The sequence below is a fragment of the Ambystoma mexicanum genome, chromosome 1q (genome assembly GCF_040938575.1).
Source record: "Ambystoma mexicanum isolate Mex_15411 chromosome 1q, UKY_AmexF1_1, whole genome shotgun sequence".
Lineage (NCBI taxonomy): Eukaryota > Metazoa > Chordata > Amphibia > Caudata > Ambystomatidae > Ambystoma > Ambystoma mexicanum.
The window spans coordinates 1,145,993,671-1,146,013,924 of NC_090922.1; positions in this window are offsets into that span (position 1 = coordinate 1,145,993,671).

Consider the following 20,254-nt stretch of genomic DNA (forward strand, 5'->3'; position numbering starts at 1 on the left):
CAAAAATGATGGGTTAAGGAGACCACCAGGGGGCGCAGATGGCGATGGCTGCCTGAAGCATTGCTTCGCACTCAGTGGGGACCAAAGAGATGATAATGAGCATTTTCTGACCTTCAAACGAGGTGAAGCTAAGGAAAACCAACATCAGAATCGTGTGTGGATGAAGGAGACCCCCTGATACCGATGAATAAAACAGTGAAAGGCTGGAAACCAGTGACGTTCCCCTCCCCCCATCAGAAAACAAAAATGGGGGGCAGCCGCGCCGAACTCTGAAAGGTGATAGGAGCAGTGGCAAACCACCAGAATCATCGTGAGAAGGGGAACATAAAGCAAGGAGAAGCGGAACGGCGACCTCTAGGGAGCCCTTTCAACGCCACATGGACAATTGGCGAGGCAACAGCTGCTGTACACCAGGGCGAAGTGAGGACTGCAGGGAGGAAGAGCCCGCCCAGAGTCCGAGTGCAGCAGGCTGTGGAGCGCAAACAAGGTGCCCAGAACAAATCACATTGAGCCGGATACGGACCCGAAGGAGAACCAGGAAGAGGGGACCGCCAGCGGGGTGAGCGAAAGAACAGTGAAGGAGCGGCGATGCCCGGCATCAGAGCCACACAAGAGAGGACCTGAATTCAAAACTACGAGACAGCCGACACCCGTGAACGTGCCCTTTTAAGTGAGATGATAACGCCACAGCAGAATTCAAAAACACAACGGGACCAGGCTGATAAGCTCATTTGGCGAAATCAGAGGAAAGAACGCTCCCCTCCATTTGATGTTGTGACCAAGTGTTAGGGGCATTAACTGCAGAAGAGCATTGAAGGGAAAGAGAAATACGAAGGACAGTGGAACTGAGCCGAAAAAGGGCAGAACTGTGAATGAGCTGGGAACTCCACCCCGCAGTCAAGGTTAGTGAAACCGGCGACCTGCTTGCGGAAAAGGCCATAGGGATAAGGAAAGGGGAAAGGCACCAAAGAAGAGCATTGGTAGAGCCAGGGAGCAGGGCAAGAAGCTCCCAACCCAGAGAGAGAAACAGAGACTGGGAAGAAAGGGAAAGGACATTGACTGGCCCCAAAAAAAATAAGAGATCAGAAAGAGTAACTCAGATAACAGGGGTCCAGCAGGAGACTTCAGGAAAAGTGGATATTGGGTAGACACGGCAATAGACATAAGCCCGCCCCTAAGAGCAAGAAGAGGGGTTACCCACGCAGAGAAAAGGCATGAGAAATACATAGAGATGGCACAGGGGGGTCTCCAAATTCTGAGGAGCAAATAAATAAACCCCCAACCAGTGTACGGTTTGAGAAGAAAGGAGAGATGCGGCTATATTCATTGTGATAAATAGTAAACTCAGGCTGGCTCCACCCCACAATATAGCAGGACTTCCACAAGAGAAGATTAACAACTGAAGCCTTGAATGAGTCGTGTGTGAAAGGCATGACAAGAGCTAGAACAGTGTGAGAATGCCTGCGTGGGGGAAAAGAGCAGGATAGAGGCTGGGAAAAAGAAATAGAAGAGGCAGTACAACCAAAAGGGGATGTGCCACCAAAGAGGAAATAAATACATGTTGAATCCTTGTATTGAAGGAGGCCTACATAAACTACAGGGCTACAGGAGGGTAAGCCCTGTGGCCCAAGAACCCCGCAGAGGGACACAGCTGTAATGGCCATGGCAGCCAAAAAAGAAGATATAGCAGGGATCATGGCGGAAATCAAGGAGCTGAGATCGGACATACAGACATCCATATCTGAAATACGGGGAAAGGTGAAGGGCATCGAAAGCAAGATGCAAAACCTAGAGAATAACCAGGTGAATGTGGATCTAATAGAAATGAAACTCAATGCAAGAATGACCGAAATCGAACTGTGAGAGGAAGAAATTATACTAAAAATCGACGACATGGAAAACAGGGAGCGAAGATCGAATTTGCAGATTTTGGGGCTGGCAGTAAAGGAGGGGGAGACCCCACAACAAGTGGAATGAAAGGTTCAGGACATTATCAATCTCCTGTTTGAGGAGGAAGGAGTAAAGTGGGTAACAATTGAAGGACCGCGCTCGATTGTTGTGAAATTCCTTAGTTATAAAGAAAAGATTGAAATTCTCTTCAAGGCCAAACAAAAACAGGACATTGAATTCCAGCGGTCAAAGCTCAAGATATTCCAGTACCTCTCAAGTCTGACCTTGGCTAGAAGAAGAGCATGTAGACCACTCACTGTGCAGCTCACAGAGCAGGTGATCAGATATAGATGAGGCTACCCCTTTGACCTTACCTTTGAATTTCAAGGAAAGGACTACAGGATCACCACACCAGAAAAAGCAAATCAAGTCCTCAAGGGGTTAAGAGACCAAAAAGACATGAGAGGGCTGGTGGGACCACAAGAAGTCGCTCGATCCCAAACGGAAGAACAAAAAGGAACCCCACGAAAGCACAGAAGGGCCAAAATGGGGAGAAAATACTTCAAACTGAACCCGGTGTCACCGTGAAGCCTCCATGAAAAAAGGTACGAAAATGGGGTAGTCAGGGAACAGGGCTCGAGAAACCGCAAGACAGATACATGCACATAGAAATAAATCTTTGAGATGACACTAAGAAATGGAGGCAAGAAAAATGATTGGGACCCCCGCGGAGGGCGGCGGACAAACCTTGGTGGCCCTCAATTCTGTGAGGGAATCTCAAACCATGAGACCCATGCAGTCGCTACCAGCTGCGGTTCAGTTTATACGGCTAATTCAGTTTATTGTTAAGGGAGTGGGGGGCGGGAGAGAGGGGTAGGGGCAGGGTTAGGGCATTTAGAAGGGCAGGAATTTGTGGGTGAATGCAGGACGGGAGTGAAGAATACCATGGGATGCAATGGAAACCAACGTAGATATGGCAAATCAGACAGACCAAGTAGGAGGGATGCAGGTATTGAAGGTGGGCACCTTGAAAGTTAAAGGACTCAACTCACCAACCAAGAGGTCTCTGCTGATCAGGGAATTTGTAAGGGCAGAATTGGAGATCCTCTTTATACAAGAGACAAGCCTTAAAGTAGGGGAAGAGAAACCAATGAAGGGCAGAGGGGTGGGGCAAACGTTCTGGCCTCAGGGAGCCAAAAAAAGGGAGTAGTTGGGGTTATGCTGAGCAAGCAGGTCAGACTAGAAATCTTATAGTGGAACCGTCATCAGAGGGCAGACAGATAATACTCTGGGGAGAATGGGAGGCAGCACAAATCACGCTAGTAGGGATATACACACCCAATCAAGGTCAGGCCCTTTTCAAAGACCAAGGACCTGGCATCCCTGGGAGGGAATGACGAGAACCTAGTGGTGGTAGGAGGTGATTTTAATACGTGGGCATATCCACAAATGGATAGGCAGCAGACAAGGATTCAGACCTCAAGAGCTGCGCAGGGGGAGAACAGTTGATTTGGAATACCTTGCAGGAGGAGGGCTTGGTGGATCTCTGGAGATCATGTAACCCCGGGAAAAGAGGGTACACATTTAAGTCACAGGTTAATGATACCTTCACACTAATTGACTACTTGATGATTAACAAAGAACACAGGTCAAGGGTGCAGGACATGGTAATTAGCCCAGTAGTATGGACGAACCATGATATGGTTATAGCCGACATAGAGATTGATGGGACTGGCCAGAGAAACACTAAATGGAGATGCAACAACTCCTTATGGTTAGACAAGCTGTATGCACAGGAGTTAAGGGATGCAATAGAGGAATATTTCCGAATTAATAATAATGGTAGACATGACCACTGTATGGGAAGCGGGAAAGGCAGTGTGGAGAGGCCACCTCATAAGGGAAGGGGCTAGGAGAAAAAGGGAACGCAAACTAATAAAAGATAAACTGAGAAGTGAAATTACAGAGTTGGAGAGAAAGCTACATTCACATGGGGTTTCCCGCAAGGAACACTTAGAAACCCTCAAAGATAAACGGGAGGAACTTAAAAAACTTGGGACAGGGGAAGTAATAAGAACATTGAAATTCCTAAAACAGACATTTTACGAAAAAGGAGACAAAGCCGACAAGATGCTTGCCACTAGGCTCTGGGTGCAAAGGGCTGAAAGATGGGTTGAGGGACACCAAATGGAGGGGGGAGGGGTAACTAGAGCAGCAAAGGAAATAGCAGACCAATTTGCTAAATACTATGAAACCCTATACACTTCGGAGGGGTCACGGTTGGATAGGGAGATGAGGGAATACATAACAAAGGCGGGATTGACCTGATTAACGGAAGTGTAACAAGCCCGTATGGAGTCTGACATAACATCAGAAGAGGTGTAAGCAGTTATAAAGAGGCTCCTGCCAGGGGGGGAGCCTGGAGAGGAGGGATATGGCATGAGATTTTACAAACAATTCAGAGACACTCTATCCCCACACCTAACAAATTTATTTAATTGCATAAGGGAAAATGACATAGCTCCACCGTCATTTTCTAGAGCTCACATAGCAGTGATCCCTAAGAAAGGGAGAGACCCCACAACATGCCAGTCATATAGGCCCATTTCTCTCCTGAACACGGATGATAAAATCTACAGGAGAGTGCTTGCGGATGGAGGACACTATGCCACGCCTGATCCATCCAGACCAGCTAGGATTTATAATGGACAGACAAGGGGCAGATGCAATGCGAAAGACTCTAGATGTAATGGAACACACCATAGAACAGAAGGACAACCACACGCTCCTCAGCTTAACTTAGAAAAAGTGTTTGATAGAGTAGAATGGAACTTTTTGTGGGCTGTGTTGAGAAATATGGGATTAGGTAAAACATTCATAAAAGGAATTCAGGCTCTCTATAGATCCCCAAAGGGGAGGGTGGTGGTGAATAACAAAATCTCTGTGGAGATCAGCATGTCCAGAGGGACAAGGCAGCGGGCCTAGCCCCCCACATGATAGGAGATAAACAAAAGCAATGGGTGGTAAAAGAGAACTATCAAATGAGACCTGTCTCACTAGGGGAATGGTTGTGGGCCCAAAGAAATCCTTTCCTAGAAGTGTCCTCAATCACTTTGCAATGGGCTCTCTCCTAGGACTGTCGTGGAACAAAGGGGAAATTAGAAATCTCACAACATGCCCTTCACCAATGAGCTGTATGTGTTTGCATCCGATAAAGGATGACATAAAAGACCTGATACGCTTCCAGAGCTGGTATGAGGTGGGTCTGGAGAAAGTGGGCCAAATGATAACGCCGGGGGGATGTATATCCATACAGGAGCTGGAAACTTGTTTGCAAATAGGATCGTTAGAAGTATTGAAATTCCTACAGCTTAAGAGGACCCTGCTGGTGGGGAAATGGACAAAGGGTCTCATATCCAAGTTGTACGCAGCTCTGCTTGAGGCGAAAGACAATAAGGAAGAGGGTCTTAAAAGAAGATGGGGGAAAGACCTGGGCCCAATGATGTTGGATACCCTATGGTCACGAATCTGCACAGCGGCCCACAAAACATCTATTTCAGCTCAATATAAGCTACACTGATTGAAGTTGTTACATAGATGGCAATTTGACCCCAAACGACTCTCTAAGACGTTCACCCAAACAAGCCCCATGTGTTGGAGAGGTTGTAACATGGAGGCAGACTATTGGCATATGTGGTGGTCATGCCTTACATCACAATCATATTGGAAGGAGGTCTTGGGCTGGATTAGAAAGATGGAAGGGATCCCTAGAGACATTGACCCTAGCCTGATCCTCTTTGGCCTAGAGCTACATGACAATCGATGGGAAAGGGTTCCACATATGGTACACTTTTTGCTCCTAGCAGCAAGGTTATGTATAACTATGGGTTGGAAGTGGGAACCTCTGCTAACGGAACAAATGTGGGCTAGAAAGGCAAAGGACCTATATGAAATGGAGACTGTAATGGCTTAACTTCATGACACAACCTCGAACAGAGAAATAGAATGGGCTCCATTCATCGAGGTCTACAAATAACAAAATGAGTAGTTTGACTTTTGCCATTGACGAAGGTGTTACCCCGTCCAGCCATTAATGCTCCTATCCATGCCCTGTCTGGACCTTTAGGGGGGGGGGGTGTCTGGGGGATAGAATGTTGTTGGCTTTTCATGTTCATGCTTATGAAGGTCCCTCAGTTTTGTATTTAAGTTTTTATTTCGAAAATGACAAGAAAACGAAATAAAAAAGAAATGATGGGTTAATCCCACTGATAGTGCAGACTGCATTCCGCGTGGCTTCGGCTCTCCTGTTTGGTTATGCCATCCATATGTAATTAGTAGAGTGATATCCTGAGTATTTGTATGCATAATTATGAGGTTTTTGGTGTTGTATATCAAAATCAAAGGATAGAGTTTCGCACCATATGGTGCACAGGCATGAGAGAAAGCATAACAATTAAAAAATCTACGTCGTAACTGTATTTCTTAAACCAAAAGTGTATGTATGTTACCATTTGATTACTTGCAAGTGATAATTAAAAAAATATTATAGACAGGGATTTTACTAATGTGGAAGGGAGTGACTTGTCAGGAGAAAGAGTCAGGTTCATTAATAAGTCATTTGTTGAACCAAAGGAACTTAATAAAACTATCTTTGGCCTATAGATGATAAGCATTATGGTTCATGTTTTAAATGTGCTTGGCAGTGTGAGAACATTGTCTACCTATTTGGGTACACCCAATTTGCCTGTCTAAAGTGGGGTTACAACAATTTCTATTCTTGATTCCTATGCTAAATAACATAAGAATTTGAGAACGTGGATCATATACTTTTCTTTTTTTTATGTTTCTGGCTAATTCGCTAGCCTTTTGCATATGTTAAAATAATTACAAAATGTACAAGATTTAATACAAACAATAAAACCAATATAAATGTAAAACACAGTCAATAAACTAAAAAAGAGTAGAAGAAATGCAATAAAACACAGTGAATCAGAAAACATGCTTCAAATTGCCCAAAAGTCAAGGGCAACATTTTTGAGTACAACTATTTCCCAAATGTTCATGGCCGTAGTGGCAATCACCAATGACTCAGTGGGATATATGGCTGACCAAAACTGGTCCAGGCCAATTTTTTCAATAGTGCAACAATTAGTCTAAACCTTGACATATTTGTCTATTAAATGTGGGCAACCAGTATGTATGTGGCTACTAGTTTTGTTGTCCACAAGGAATTTGTTTCCAAGCACCGTAGACCTCAGACACAGGAATTAGATTCAGTCAAAAATATAGAATTGATCTTTTATGTTTACCACTACACATTTTTGTAGGATAGCTACGAAGTTCATTACCCAGAAAACTCTGGGTTGCATACAATACATTGCATTTCTTTAATGTAAGATGTTCAAAAGAGGTCATACATACCATGCTAGCGATTTCCTCTTTAATTTCAAAAGAACGTTTTTGTCTTTGTCTTCCAGCAAAGTTCTGGGTGGCAATCCTATAGCAGATAAATGATTTTTGACCGTAAGAATCAGATCCATGTGGGCAAAGTTTTCAGATCTACGTCTGATATGTGCCGCAAATGTTGTCAAAATAGTGCCATCAATGTTTATTGCCACCACAAGGTTTCTCATCATTTTACAACAAGACATTTTCTATTCAGTCAGTAGGGAGATGGTACCCAGTTCTAAACATGCCTCTACTGCAACTGTTGCTGAAAGTCCCAATAAGGGCCTCAATAACTTTCCTTCTGAAGTAGGAAAATGGGAAAACACCCTCCCCCCATTCTCATCCAGACATTGGCCTAGAGGATAACGGCCCAAGTCCCCCCACGAGAGGAGTTTGACCCGCTCACCTCCTTACCAGACGACAAGGTACCATGTGTTTGTGGCCTACATGCACGAGGAGCATGCCCACTACCATGCCCTGGTCAAGCCGACACCTGCGATATGGATCAGCTCGAATAAAACCACAGCCACAAAGTAGCAACATCGTTAGAGATGCCATGATGACATAGCCAACAGACAAGAACACAGGTGCCAAAATGCACACTGGTCATTCAGACACCAACCCACGTGAAGAACACACTCAGTGCTATGACGTAGCAGACTGACACACCCAAGGACATGCATCGTTGTTATTTTTCACATAGGTCTCCTACAGCACCACAGAAACGCAAGATGCCTGAAGAGCTTGTATATACGCTTACGGACGCTCATGCTACCCCATCCCCATAGAGACGCCATCCTACATATCTACTGATGCTTATGACACTCTGTTGTCCCGCGACACCCATGTTATGGATCATATACTGCCCCCCAGAAACTAGACTTGAGTAGGTCGCAAGCAAGAGTCCCCAGGCAGGAGCCTCTAAGACGAAAACCCTCTTGAGATGAAAAGCAATGGGCTGAACGTGCAGAACGAGTCCCAGCGTGAGCCCACAGCCAAGGCCGCAATGTTGCAACCCACGCACAGGGCTCTCAGTGCCAAGGTTATACCTGCCACCGCCAAGCGCCCCTCTGGGCCGAAATACAAATTAAATGCTCATAATTCTCTTCAAGCTACGGTCTCTCCGCACTTGACCAAGCCGAACTGACAAAATGCCAAGCTCATGAGACAGAAAGTTGCCGGGGTCCCACGTCTGGGACACAGGTTGCAACAACGAAGCGACAAGTTGGACACCTGCGCCGATGGGAAAGGCGTGATCATCAGCCACTAGCAAAGACCTGTCCATTGTCCACCACTAACACATAGTTGCACAATGTTGCCAACACCAGGTACCTCGCGAGCTGGGAACAGCAATGGTCCCAGGCTTGGGGGCTCGAGTGGGAACCAATCAGATTACGAGGGGCTTTTCACTGACGCCATTTCTGCTAACCAATCACCAAGGGTCCCCATGTAACTAATTTATTGTAGCAAGTGTTAGGGACATCCCAAGTGTGCCACCTGACCAGTCCTTATCCACTAATATTCCTTCATATAGGCAGCTATACTAACCCTACCACCAGGGGAGCCAACCCGAAGTGGTGATAGGTTTTGTGACGATTTTCCCAGGTGACGCGAGTAGCGTGTCAAACTATGGGAAAAAGGACCTGCGGCCACCACTAAGAGTGAGAGCGTCTCCCCGGATGCATATGGGCAGAGAACAATCCCTGCCGTTACTATAATAAACAGCAGTAATTACTTTGCTCTTGTGTGTGCCTCATACTCCTTTTGGGACGTGGGAGGAGTTGGGGCATCCCCATCCCCGGATGTCCGCGGATGGCTCCGCCGGCCCCCGGGAGATCACCCCAACACTTCTATGAGTTTTAACAATATGGCCTGATGGTTTGCTAAGATTTCCATCCCGTATAATATACTAAGCACTACTCTGTTCTTATAAATCTCAACAAATCCTGTAATAGACCCACCCACTACATTTGCTATAACATTTTTAATTGCTTGCCATTTGCGCATGGCTTTAAGCGAAATGTAGCGCTTGTATTGCTGAACACTGGGGTGCTGTAAAAGGGCAGGCATAGGTACAATATTTATCAACAACCTGCAATCGCTCCCCACCCATATGCCAAGCATATCCAGTTTGAGGCTTTTATTTTGCTTTAATTGCCATAACCATGGTTTTGTATCTGTTAATTTGCAGTGGATTTTCAGATGCGTATGAGTAAAGGGTGGGGTTTGCCTAATAAAACGGTGTCTTCGGTGAAAGAAATCCAGGATGTAGGCTCCCCATCTATATTTGGTGGGAAGTTTTTGCACTCCGACAAAGTGGTGGCCATGTCAGCCACATAAAAGTTAAACAAGAGGGGACTTGAGACCGTTATTTGTGCAAGTCGGTGCTGACATTTTTCCATCCTGGGAAAGCCTGACATTCACCATGGTATTAGTATATAGCTTCTTGATGTAATACAGCAGAGTGGTGTTTACACCCCAGTGCTCGAGTTTGGCACACAACTGAGGACTTGAGATGCTGTGTTGTACTCCACAATGCATAGATATATCCCCCTGTCCATGCCCTGAAGAACATCCCAAGATAAAAGCTGGAGTGCCCACATAGCATGTGTTTTTGGCTTTCCTTTTCTATAACCTATTTGCTGGGGTTTTAAGACTATGGTGATTAATCTCAAGAGGATAGTTGCAAATACTTTACTGCGACTATCTAACATCACTAGTAATCGATAGTTTGCAGGTATGTTGTGACTTCCCTTCCTGCACACAGATATTAGGATCGACCATCTGCAACTACTCGGTACAGTGGCAGTTCTAATGATGGCTTTAAACATAATAAACAGGTTTTCCCAATAATGGGGGTGGTGCTTCAATACAACAATTGCCAACCAGCCTTGAAACACAAGTGCAGACTGTGGAACAGAAGTGGCAGACCTTCTCTGTTTATTAACTATCTGGGGCCAGATTGCAGAAACTGCACCAGTGCAAGTGCAAAGTTTGCACGGAATTAGCACTAGGACAAAGTTTGCCCTATTTTTTAAAACACTGGAACACATTAAAAAACCATTGCATCTCGACAATTGCAGTTTGGCATATTGAAAGACCCAGGGTGTAAATTGTCCTAGTGCTAAATAGTCACATTTTTGATGCATTTTTGTAATCTGGCCTCAGATAGTTAATAAACAGAGTAGGTCTGCCACGTCTGATCCACAGCTCTGCACTTGCATTTCAAGGCTGCAAGTTTGGAGTCGTACCATGTGTTATGCTTGGAGGCATGTTTCAGCCGGATCGTCATGACTGGGGCAAGAATGTCAAGGGTATTAGTAATAGCAAGATGGAGGTTGCTGACAGCAGAGTCAGAAGTAGAGTATGAAGTGGGGAGAGAGGGGTGATGAAGGTACATGCAAAGGCAGCAGCTGACACTCATTTCATCGGACAGATTTTGGGTAATGAGGTTGGCAGGGCTGGGGGAAGTCCGGTCAGAGGGCTGAGAGGAGCCAGGTGAGAGGAGAGGAGAGAGTGGTCTTACCAGGAGGGAGGGGTTATCAGTGGGAAGGAGAATGAAAGATCAGTGTGGATCAAGGCACCAAGAGTGTGTCCAGCTCAGTGGGTAGGACCAGATAGAAGAGAATGGAGAGGGAGAGTGAGGTGCAGAGGTCATGGAAGAGAGTGGATTCTGTGATAGACCAGTCAAGGTGGATGCTGAAATCACCCACGAGAAGGAGTTTAGAGATGGTTGTGAGGAGAAAGGAGGAGAAATCGGATCATTCAGAGAGGAACAGGGTGGTAGAACCAGGTGGCCTGTAGATAGTGATAATGATCAGAGAGGAGGTGTAAGAGATAACCAGCTTGCAAACCAGGCTGTCGAAGGAAGCACAAAGATGGTTGGGTATGGGGGAAGAAAGTACCCAGTCGGGGAAGATCAGAGCAACCCCACCACCAGCACGGTTAGAGTGGCTTGGAGATGATCTTATAGCTAGGGAGAAGGGAGTCAAAAGCAATGACTGTGCTGGCATTGAACCACATCTCAGAAGAGCAAGGATGCTAAGGTCAATATCTTCAAGGAGGAGGCAGATGTCCGAGAGGACCCAGGTGAGAGGAGAGGAGAGGAGAGGAGAGGAGAGGAGAGAGAGGTCTGACTGACCAGGAGGGAGGGGTTATCAGTGGGGAGGTGAATGAAAGATCAGTGCGGATGAAGGCATCAAGAGTGTGTCCAGCTCAGTGGTTAGGACCAGAAGGGAAAATGGAGAGGGAGAGCGAGGTGCAGAGGTCATGGAAAAGAGTGGATGTCGTGATAGACGAGTCAAGGTCGATTCTGAAATCACCTACGAGAAGGAGTTTAGATGTGGTTGTGAGGGGAAATGAGGAGAAATCAGCTCATTCAGAGAGGAACAGGGTGGTAGAACCAGGTGGCTCATAGATAGTGGTAATGGTCAGAGAGGATGTGGGAGCGATGACCAGCTTGCAAACCAGGCTCTCGAAGGAAGAGCAATGCTGGGTGGGTATGGGGGAAAAAGGAACCCAGTCATGGTTAGGGCGAGGCTTGGAGATGATCTTATAGCCACCTGGAAGAAGGGAGTCAAAAGCAATGACTGAGCTGGCATTGAACCATGTCTCAGAAGAGCAAGAATGTCGAGGTCAATGTCTTCAAGGAGGAGCCAGATGTCGGCAGAGTGTTTGATGGCAGAACGAGCATTAAGAGTGGAAGAAGGAGTAGCAGGTGTGGGAAGGAAGTTGATGAGGGACGGCAGATGCTGGTCAAAGTGGAGGAGTTTGGGTTGAAGACCCTGAACCAAGATAGTGCCAGTGTGATAGATATTCATGACATTAATGACATTAATTACATTAATGATACACCTGGATGATGCCAAGCCCACCAAGAAGACTTCCCATTTGGCGCCACCAGTAATGGGTGAGGATGTGAGAGGAAAGAGAGTAGAGATGAGATGAGGAGTCCATAGACCTGGAGAGGTGACAGAGAAGAGGATATCAGTGAAGATCTGTCTGGAACTTTTTCTGACATAGGTGTCTGCAATAGGTAGGCCAGGATTAGTGGTCAGGATGTATTTTTTAAGCTTTAGTAGCTAAGGCAAACAGAGCAGATGCACAGGGATAACTTTGGTACTACAGATGGGTGTAGAGAAGTTAGAAAATACATACCAGGCTTCGACATTTGCAAAAAGAGACACAAAATGCAATGTCAAAGGGGTGCACTGATGTTAAAAAACACACACCAAGTTTCTTGTTTGCAAAATGAGACACAAACATGCAATACCAAAAGGGGTACAAAGATGTAAAAAAACACACACCAGGCTTTGAATTTGCAAAAAAGTTACACAAAATGCAATGCCAAAAGGAGTGCAAAGATGTTAAAAAACACACACCATGCTTCAAATTTGCAAAAAGAGACACAAAATGTTATGAAAGAAGCAGCAAGTGATATTAATAAGGCAAGGAAGGCAGAATAGTGTAGGCACACCTTGGTTCAATACTCATTAGGGTTAGTGGAGACGCAATGTGAATGTGCAGCTATCACTCACATGTATTCTGCAGGGTGTGTGGAGTTGCAGGGCCCCACATTCGTGGTGTAACAGGCTGCATGCTTGGTAGCTGTTCCATATGGTGCTCGGGGGAGCACAAAGGAGGGGAGCCCTCCAGCCACAAACAGAGGCCTTAAGAGTGGGCCTTATTTGTGGGCCGGCGTTTACCTGCCAGATCCCTGATTGGTCTAGAAGATTGTTGCTGCAACCAATAAGATATGTGTGGCAAGAAACTCACCAAGCACTTCAGTGGTGGTGAATGAGGCGGCCATCTTGGAGGATGGTAATTCAATACCCACATAGTTCAAGCACAAGATTACTGCTGCTCAAAATTAAAAGACTTCGCCTTTTGTGAGAAAATGAACTAAATAAGGCAATTTGCGCATTAGGTTCCATTGTGTCTGCCACTCGATCGATTTCAAGCCCCAAAAGGTCTTACCTTGGTTGCAGAGGCTGTCAGGGGTCGGCTGCTCAGGTGATTCGGCACAGGGAGAGATGAGGCTCTTCAGCAGGATAGTCAGCATACTTATCAGCCCCATGCTGCAGACCGCCCGACATCTTCAGGTGCGGCTGTACGGTCCCACTGCTGGCCTGCTCTGGTTCTGCTGGATCACCCAATACAGCTTCCCTTCTTGCCCCTAATAGAGTAGGGGACTCTAAGAGCTTTGCTGTGCCCTGGCAGTGCTGTAAGGTGCCTGCAGTCTTCTTCTGCACCTTGGAGTTGCCGAGGCGCTGCACACTGCTCCTCCTCCCGCCTCTGACAGCATTGGAGTCCTGTGCCACATTTTAAAAATTGCCCTTAAGGTACCTTGTCTGTTTCATTCAACTTCATTGGAAATAGTAAATGACAAAGGAGGATAAGGAAGCAACTGTTACTTCTTTATAGACAAATGAAATTAAGCTTATGTGCAAGTCAATCTTACTTTTTGTAAGAAAAGTCACTGTGTTCCTTAGTTTAGGTAAATGTCTTCATCAAAAGACGTAAGCAGAGGGTGCCATTTTATTGGCTGGTGACTTGAACCTGCAAATCTTGGTTTGGGCCTAAGGGCTTGAATGGGCACTTTGGAAAGGATCAGCTGTCAAAAGACACTTACCAAGGAAATGATAGTACCACGCATATAGATTATAATCTCCATTCAATGAAACTGTGGATAGTTCCTCAATTACTAACTTTGGGAGATGCGGGCAAAGTCAAAGCAACCTCACGGCCGATAGTGCAGGCCGAACTGGTTAATTCTTGCAACGGGCTGCCTACGGGAGTTACATACCTGTCTGGTAAACCAGCCCTGGGATTTGAAAAAAACTTCGACCTGGTTAAACCCCATTCTTGCTTGCACCTTATATCTGAGGTACATGTTTTCTCAGCTAAATCTGATGTATCGTACAAACAAATGGGAGCCTGCTGGTAATGACCTATGACTTGTATGTGGTTCGGGAAAAGGAATCTATAAGTCACCTTTTGTTCTTCTATCAGTGTTATTGTGTGGCTGGGTGCAGGTACTTAAAGACGATGGGCTTCATTCTGAGTCTGGCGGTAACCCTTCCGGTATATTTGTTAATCCCCCTTTCCATAGAGTCGCAAAGGACTCTATGGGAGTGGGGACACAGACGCACAGGCCCTGTTGCTAACGGTGACGGGGCTTTTGTGAGCAGTCTGCATACCGTGGCCGCTGCATCCAGCAGGGTCAGACCTGTCAGGCACAGCAGCTCCGACAGGCAGACTCATAGTTTGCCAGTCCAGAAACGTGGGCGCTGGTGAGCTTACCAGCACCCTTATTTCTGGACCGGCAAACTTCTAATGAGGCCCAATATGTAATGCACACGGCATATGTCGAACAAGTGATACCCTCTTGCTTTTTAGGCATAGTAACGACATAAATGTAGTGTTCTTTGTTGCAAGTTATATCCATGAAGCATGGCGCATAAGAATAAGAACACTAAAAACTGGAGGATTTGAGATCTAGAACGTTGTTATTTTAAACTGTGATAAAATTATCTTGTAACCCTCATTATAGAGGTGATAATTATATTCGACATTAGATCTATACTTAGGCAATTTTGTATGCACTTTGTTGTGGTCTTGTATCCTCATGATGCAGCTAACATATTCAGGATGCACGTTGTTTGCATTATTTGCACATTTTTGATAAAGGGACAACTATGTATTATGTATTAAGACAAAAGGTTTCAGCTGGTTTTAGAGCTGTTTGTATTTTATTTACTCTCTGCATAGCATGCCATTATAAGCAGTGTAATATGATGTATTAGTTATTGTATTGTGAATTGGATGTTTAAATATTATGACATCATATGCCTCTTCTTTTTCTAGCAAATTATAAAAGTGTTGAATAAAAGCTGTATGAAATTAAAATGAAATGAAATATTAGGTGCCAGGTTCAGTGCTTATGGTCCTTGGTGAAATGTAAGTCTCCATTATGGAATGATATGGTGAAATGGTTTGGCCATGTCATGTGGCTTTTACAAACAGGATCATGAAACAAAAGAACCAAATGAGTGGATGCCATCTTTAGGTGCCTTGTCCAGCGCCTTGTCCTGGTAAGTCAAACATTTGGAATAATACAGTCCAATATCCTGGCCTTAAATACTGGCCATTTCAAACAGGGTGTCAATTTGTAATTTAGATTCCTTGTACAGTGTCTGATAATCCATGGGGATTTGCAAATCTCATTTTGGAATGGTATATTATAATGATGTGGCCAAAACAAGCCGTCATTTCCAAACATTATCATAATATAGGTCTAAACATATGGCATTTTTGAGAGATTTTCTAATAATAAAGAATCACATTGGTTATAGTGTTTATTCCTTTATTAAGAGGAGTGGCGAGTTATAGGTTGATATTTTCAAACAAGAGAATATAATCGCATAATCAAGATAAGCAGCAATTTGCAGAAGATAACATGGTATCAGCTTAAATGTGTGTTAATATTAGGAGAGAGAGACAAAGACACAGTAAGAGAGGCATACAGATAGAGAAAGAACAAAATAGAGAGATCAAGCAAGACAGAGAAACAGAGACATATAGACAGAGAGCAAGAGATAACTGGAGAGAGAGACAGGGAGATACAGCGAGCGAAAGAGAGCCTGAGAGACAGAGACATAGGGACAGGGTGGAGAGATTGAGAGAATTAGAGATAGCTATAGAAAGAGACTGAGAGACAGATAGACAGCGAGGGAGAGAGCTATGCATGGTATACATTCAAGTAACGTAGGTAGCGTACCAGGTGTGATGTCTATGAGTGGTTTTGTCAAAGTTCTCTTTCTGCAGATGGACAACTCTTGGTCGGCTTCTATTTTGAAAAATAATATTATAACATTGTGCTCTAGCACCTTGAAGCATCATTTGTGCTGGATTGAATTACAAATAATGATCTCAGACAAAATAATCTGACAGGATCAAGGAATATGGCAAAGTACTACTTTATTCTCGTTTATAAAAGCAGGGAGAACTGACAAGCATTGAGCTGATGCATGCACACTCACACAGTAGCTTGATTACTGAGAGGTCTTTTACCCCAACATGCGTCATCTACCTGGCAAACAATAAAACCTATTGAAGGGATTGGTTAAGGGAACAAATATATGTATAGAAAGTATATGGTTTAGTACATCATCAGGGTCTCTTATTTAGAGTTGTCTTACAACACCTCAAACTACCTCTAAATATGTATAGTACTCATTATAGCAGACAGTGGCAGTAGATTGGTCTATGCAACATTCCATGGTAGCTTGCCCCTTAGACCTACTGATTGGTTGTCATGCTAGCCCAACACTGGACTTTTGGCTCTTTAGCAGCATGTATGAGAAACAAAACATAGGTGTTTGGATCCCATCAGACTAATTCCCTTTTTCCCAATTAGTCCATCATCTCTCATCGGTCGGTCAGCCATAAGCCAAAGTCTCCCATTTGTAGTTGACCTTGCAGCCTGCTCACTGCCCTGGAACATTCAAAGTAGTGTGACTAGCCTCATCTGAGGCTGTAATGAATAGCCTTTGTTTTCTACTTCTGGGTCACATGTGAAAAGAGCACCAATGTGTCCATTTCAGCTTCCTATTTAGTGCTGTTTTATTCAATTATGCAGAGTTGTGTTACTCCTCTTGGCCTCTAGAGACTTGTTCACTATACCTTGTATAGGCTTCATACACTTTTGCTTGTCTAATACTTCGCTGTTGCAGGTGTTTTCTTCTTCCTAAATGAGCCCTTCGCTCATAGCTTATCCCGGTTAACTCCACTTGTGCCTTGCAGTTTTTCCTTAAAATATCATCCTTGAACATTGGCCAACATAGCCGTCCTATTGGTCTGCACACAGAGCTTTCCAGCCTCTCCTGATTCTGCAACCTTGGTCTGTCTCTGAGGTAGCTCGAATTAATTCGACATGAGCCAGTGTCCAGTTTTCTATCATGGCCGTACGTGCCATGCTATATATTCCTCTATAGCAAGCCTCTATATGTTTCCCTTCTACCTTGTGTTACTGCATATTTACAGTTATTGACTAGTAAGTTGCTACATCTTCTTTGTATTCACGATTACTTTATCTTTAGGCACATGTTTCTCTTGGTGCTTCACTTACATTATCACTCTTTAGTATTTTCATATCTTTTCAGCATAGGTTCATATATCCTCTTTATAACATCACTCTTCCCTCGTCATATTTCTCTTTAACGTTCCATGATGTCCATAGGTGCATGCTGACATCCTTCCATGCGGCATCCGTCCACGCTTTCAGTAGGAGAATACATTCTGTATGGCTGTCTGACTGCCTAACGTCTCTCATACACTGAATGCAGCATAGGATCGATACATGATGTCCCACATATAGCCTTTCTCCTGCTGTTCCAGTATGACGGCAGTGATAGGACGGGAGCTAGTGAAAAAGCATCCACCTGCTCCTCTACAACATTATAATAAAATAAAGTATCACAAATACACCATAGCACAACACATCTCTGCAAGTTGCAGTACATATGAAAGGAAGAGAGAGATGATAAAGAATGCACTGCACAGAGATAAGGAGAGTGTGCATGTACATAAGAGAGCATAAGAATGGCAGTGGTGTGCGGTATAAATCGTAGCAAATTATGCAGAGGAATTGAGAGAAAGTTGAAGTGGAAAGGCAGATAGTTTAGTCTCTGCCAAGTACCCGGTTCTTCTGTGCCACCATTGTGGGTGTGGGCTTGGCAGGTGACTCTTGGGGTAATTTTGGCATTGGGTCCCATTTTTGTTTTAGTGACCTTCTAAGCTATGGCTGATAAAAATCTGAGTTTATGTGACACTGCGCAGAAATTGTAGAAGTTATTTTCTTCCATGGTCAATAAGCAGACCAATATAGAGAGCAACAGTGGTACAGTGTAATATTGCCTGAGCTTTTAAGTGACACAACGGCCATTGTTCTGGCAACAGGCACATGTAAATCTTAATTATCGCTACCTTTTAAAACTCAAGTAAATTCAAGTGCAAGCAGAGAGGATTTTCAAGGTTTGACCAAAGCAAAGAATGCCTGCACAATAATTCTATTCTGCTACTCTGTGTCTTGAATCTACTGTACTGAATAAAACAGTAGGTCCATATGTATGTCCTCATATTGTAACCCAAGCCATATGCTTTTGTCCATGGTATCTCACTTCTCTATTTTTAAATTAGGTTATTTTCTGTATCTCACAGCATTGGTGGCTATTGGCTGAGGAGGGGGGCTAAGCATACATTTGTGTACCCCTTACTTCTCTTTGATTTGGGGGCAAATTAATCTGTGCCATTGCAAGTGCAAAAGTCGGCTGTCTCTTGTCTATTGAGAGAACCCTGAGGCATTGCAATGTGGCCATTTTTATCTGATGAGATTCAGGTGCACCATCTTCGAGGCTTAGTGTATCTTTGTTGATACAGACTTGCAGATGGAATAGTCCATGCAGAGTTCTGCCCCTATAATTACAGCAATCTAATATTTACATTTTTTTAACATTTTAGAACACAGTATATTTGACCTAAAGAGAGCAAATAAAATCACTGTCTTTGGAGCCCTGCACTCACTAATTTTGGATTGTAAACCTGTATCTATTAAACATACTGTAAAGTAAGCACACACTGTAGACTTCGGTTTTAGTGCAGGGGTCTGCAACCTATCAATGTCCTGATGTGTTGGATTACAACTCTCATGATCCTCATCTTTGACAATGTTTGATAGAGCATATAGGAGTTGTATGCCAAAATATCTGTAGAGTTTAAGCAGAGACGTCATTTCACCAGAATGCCTGGGTTAGAGGAAATGACATCTCACGGCCCTCGTCTTCTGATGACATTACAGGAAGTGGCGCCATTTGACCCCACCACCAAGTGTCATCATGGGAAGTGATAGCACACAACTTTTGACCCCTTGACAAAACAGGAAGAGGCATCACATAGAATTGTTCCTAAGCAAAATAAGAAAAATATGGTTACGACATCACTGTAATATGATATACATTTCATACAAGAATGGATCACCATATGTTGCGTTAATATCAGTGTGTATAGGCCCATATTACCAAATTACTCTGAATGTAAGCAGATGTCCAACACAACAACCTGGACCATTGTAAATCACATAGGCTAAACTGTAAACTGACAGAGCATCTCGAAGAAGCCTAAACCCCAAAGCACTGCGTGCCAAGTGTCTGGCCACAGATTGGAAACAGCAACTGACTTACTCAAGTCCAACCAGAAGACAATCAGAGGCTGTACCACTTCATGCATTTACACTTGGACGATAAAACCATTTCTGAAGGGTTTTTCTTGTCAATAGTGCACTTTAAACCATTTCACAGCAACCCACTGCCACCAGTCACCTAGGCCCTGAATATCCCCCAACCATTTTCAACGCAAGTACCCCACCATCCACTGTGAGTGGCTAAGGGCCCTCTGTCAACAGTTCTAAATATCTGGCACCCGCTCCCAGTCTCCAACATTGTACACCTTCAATGCTGTGTGCCATTACTTTCATGTTTACACAGTGCCACCCCCCATCATCCTACATCATCAGCATTCTCCAACACCATCAACCTCAAGCAAACTAGCAATTTAAGCCTCCAGTACAATTCTTCAACAGTTTGAGTCTCAATTACCCTCCTCAAATATCTTATAACTGCATTCAATGCATTGCCACTATCTTACAACACATTACATCTAAGACACTATCTCCCAACTTCTGTAAGTCACTGGTACAAAATCTTAATTATCCAGTACCAGCCTCCATAACATTGAGCCTCAAGCACACACCTCAAATCCCGAGCGATGCCAGTGGCTATGAATGATTTGAATCCTTCCCACCATCACCTTTTTTGTTTTGCCCTTTTGGTAAGTAACCCACCATTTGTTTGTTAGAGGC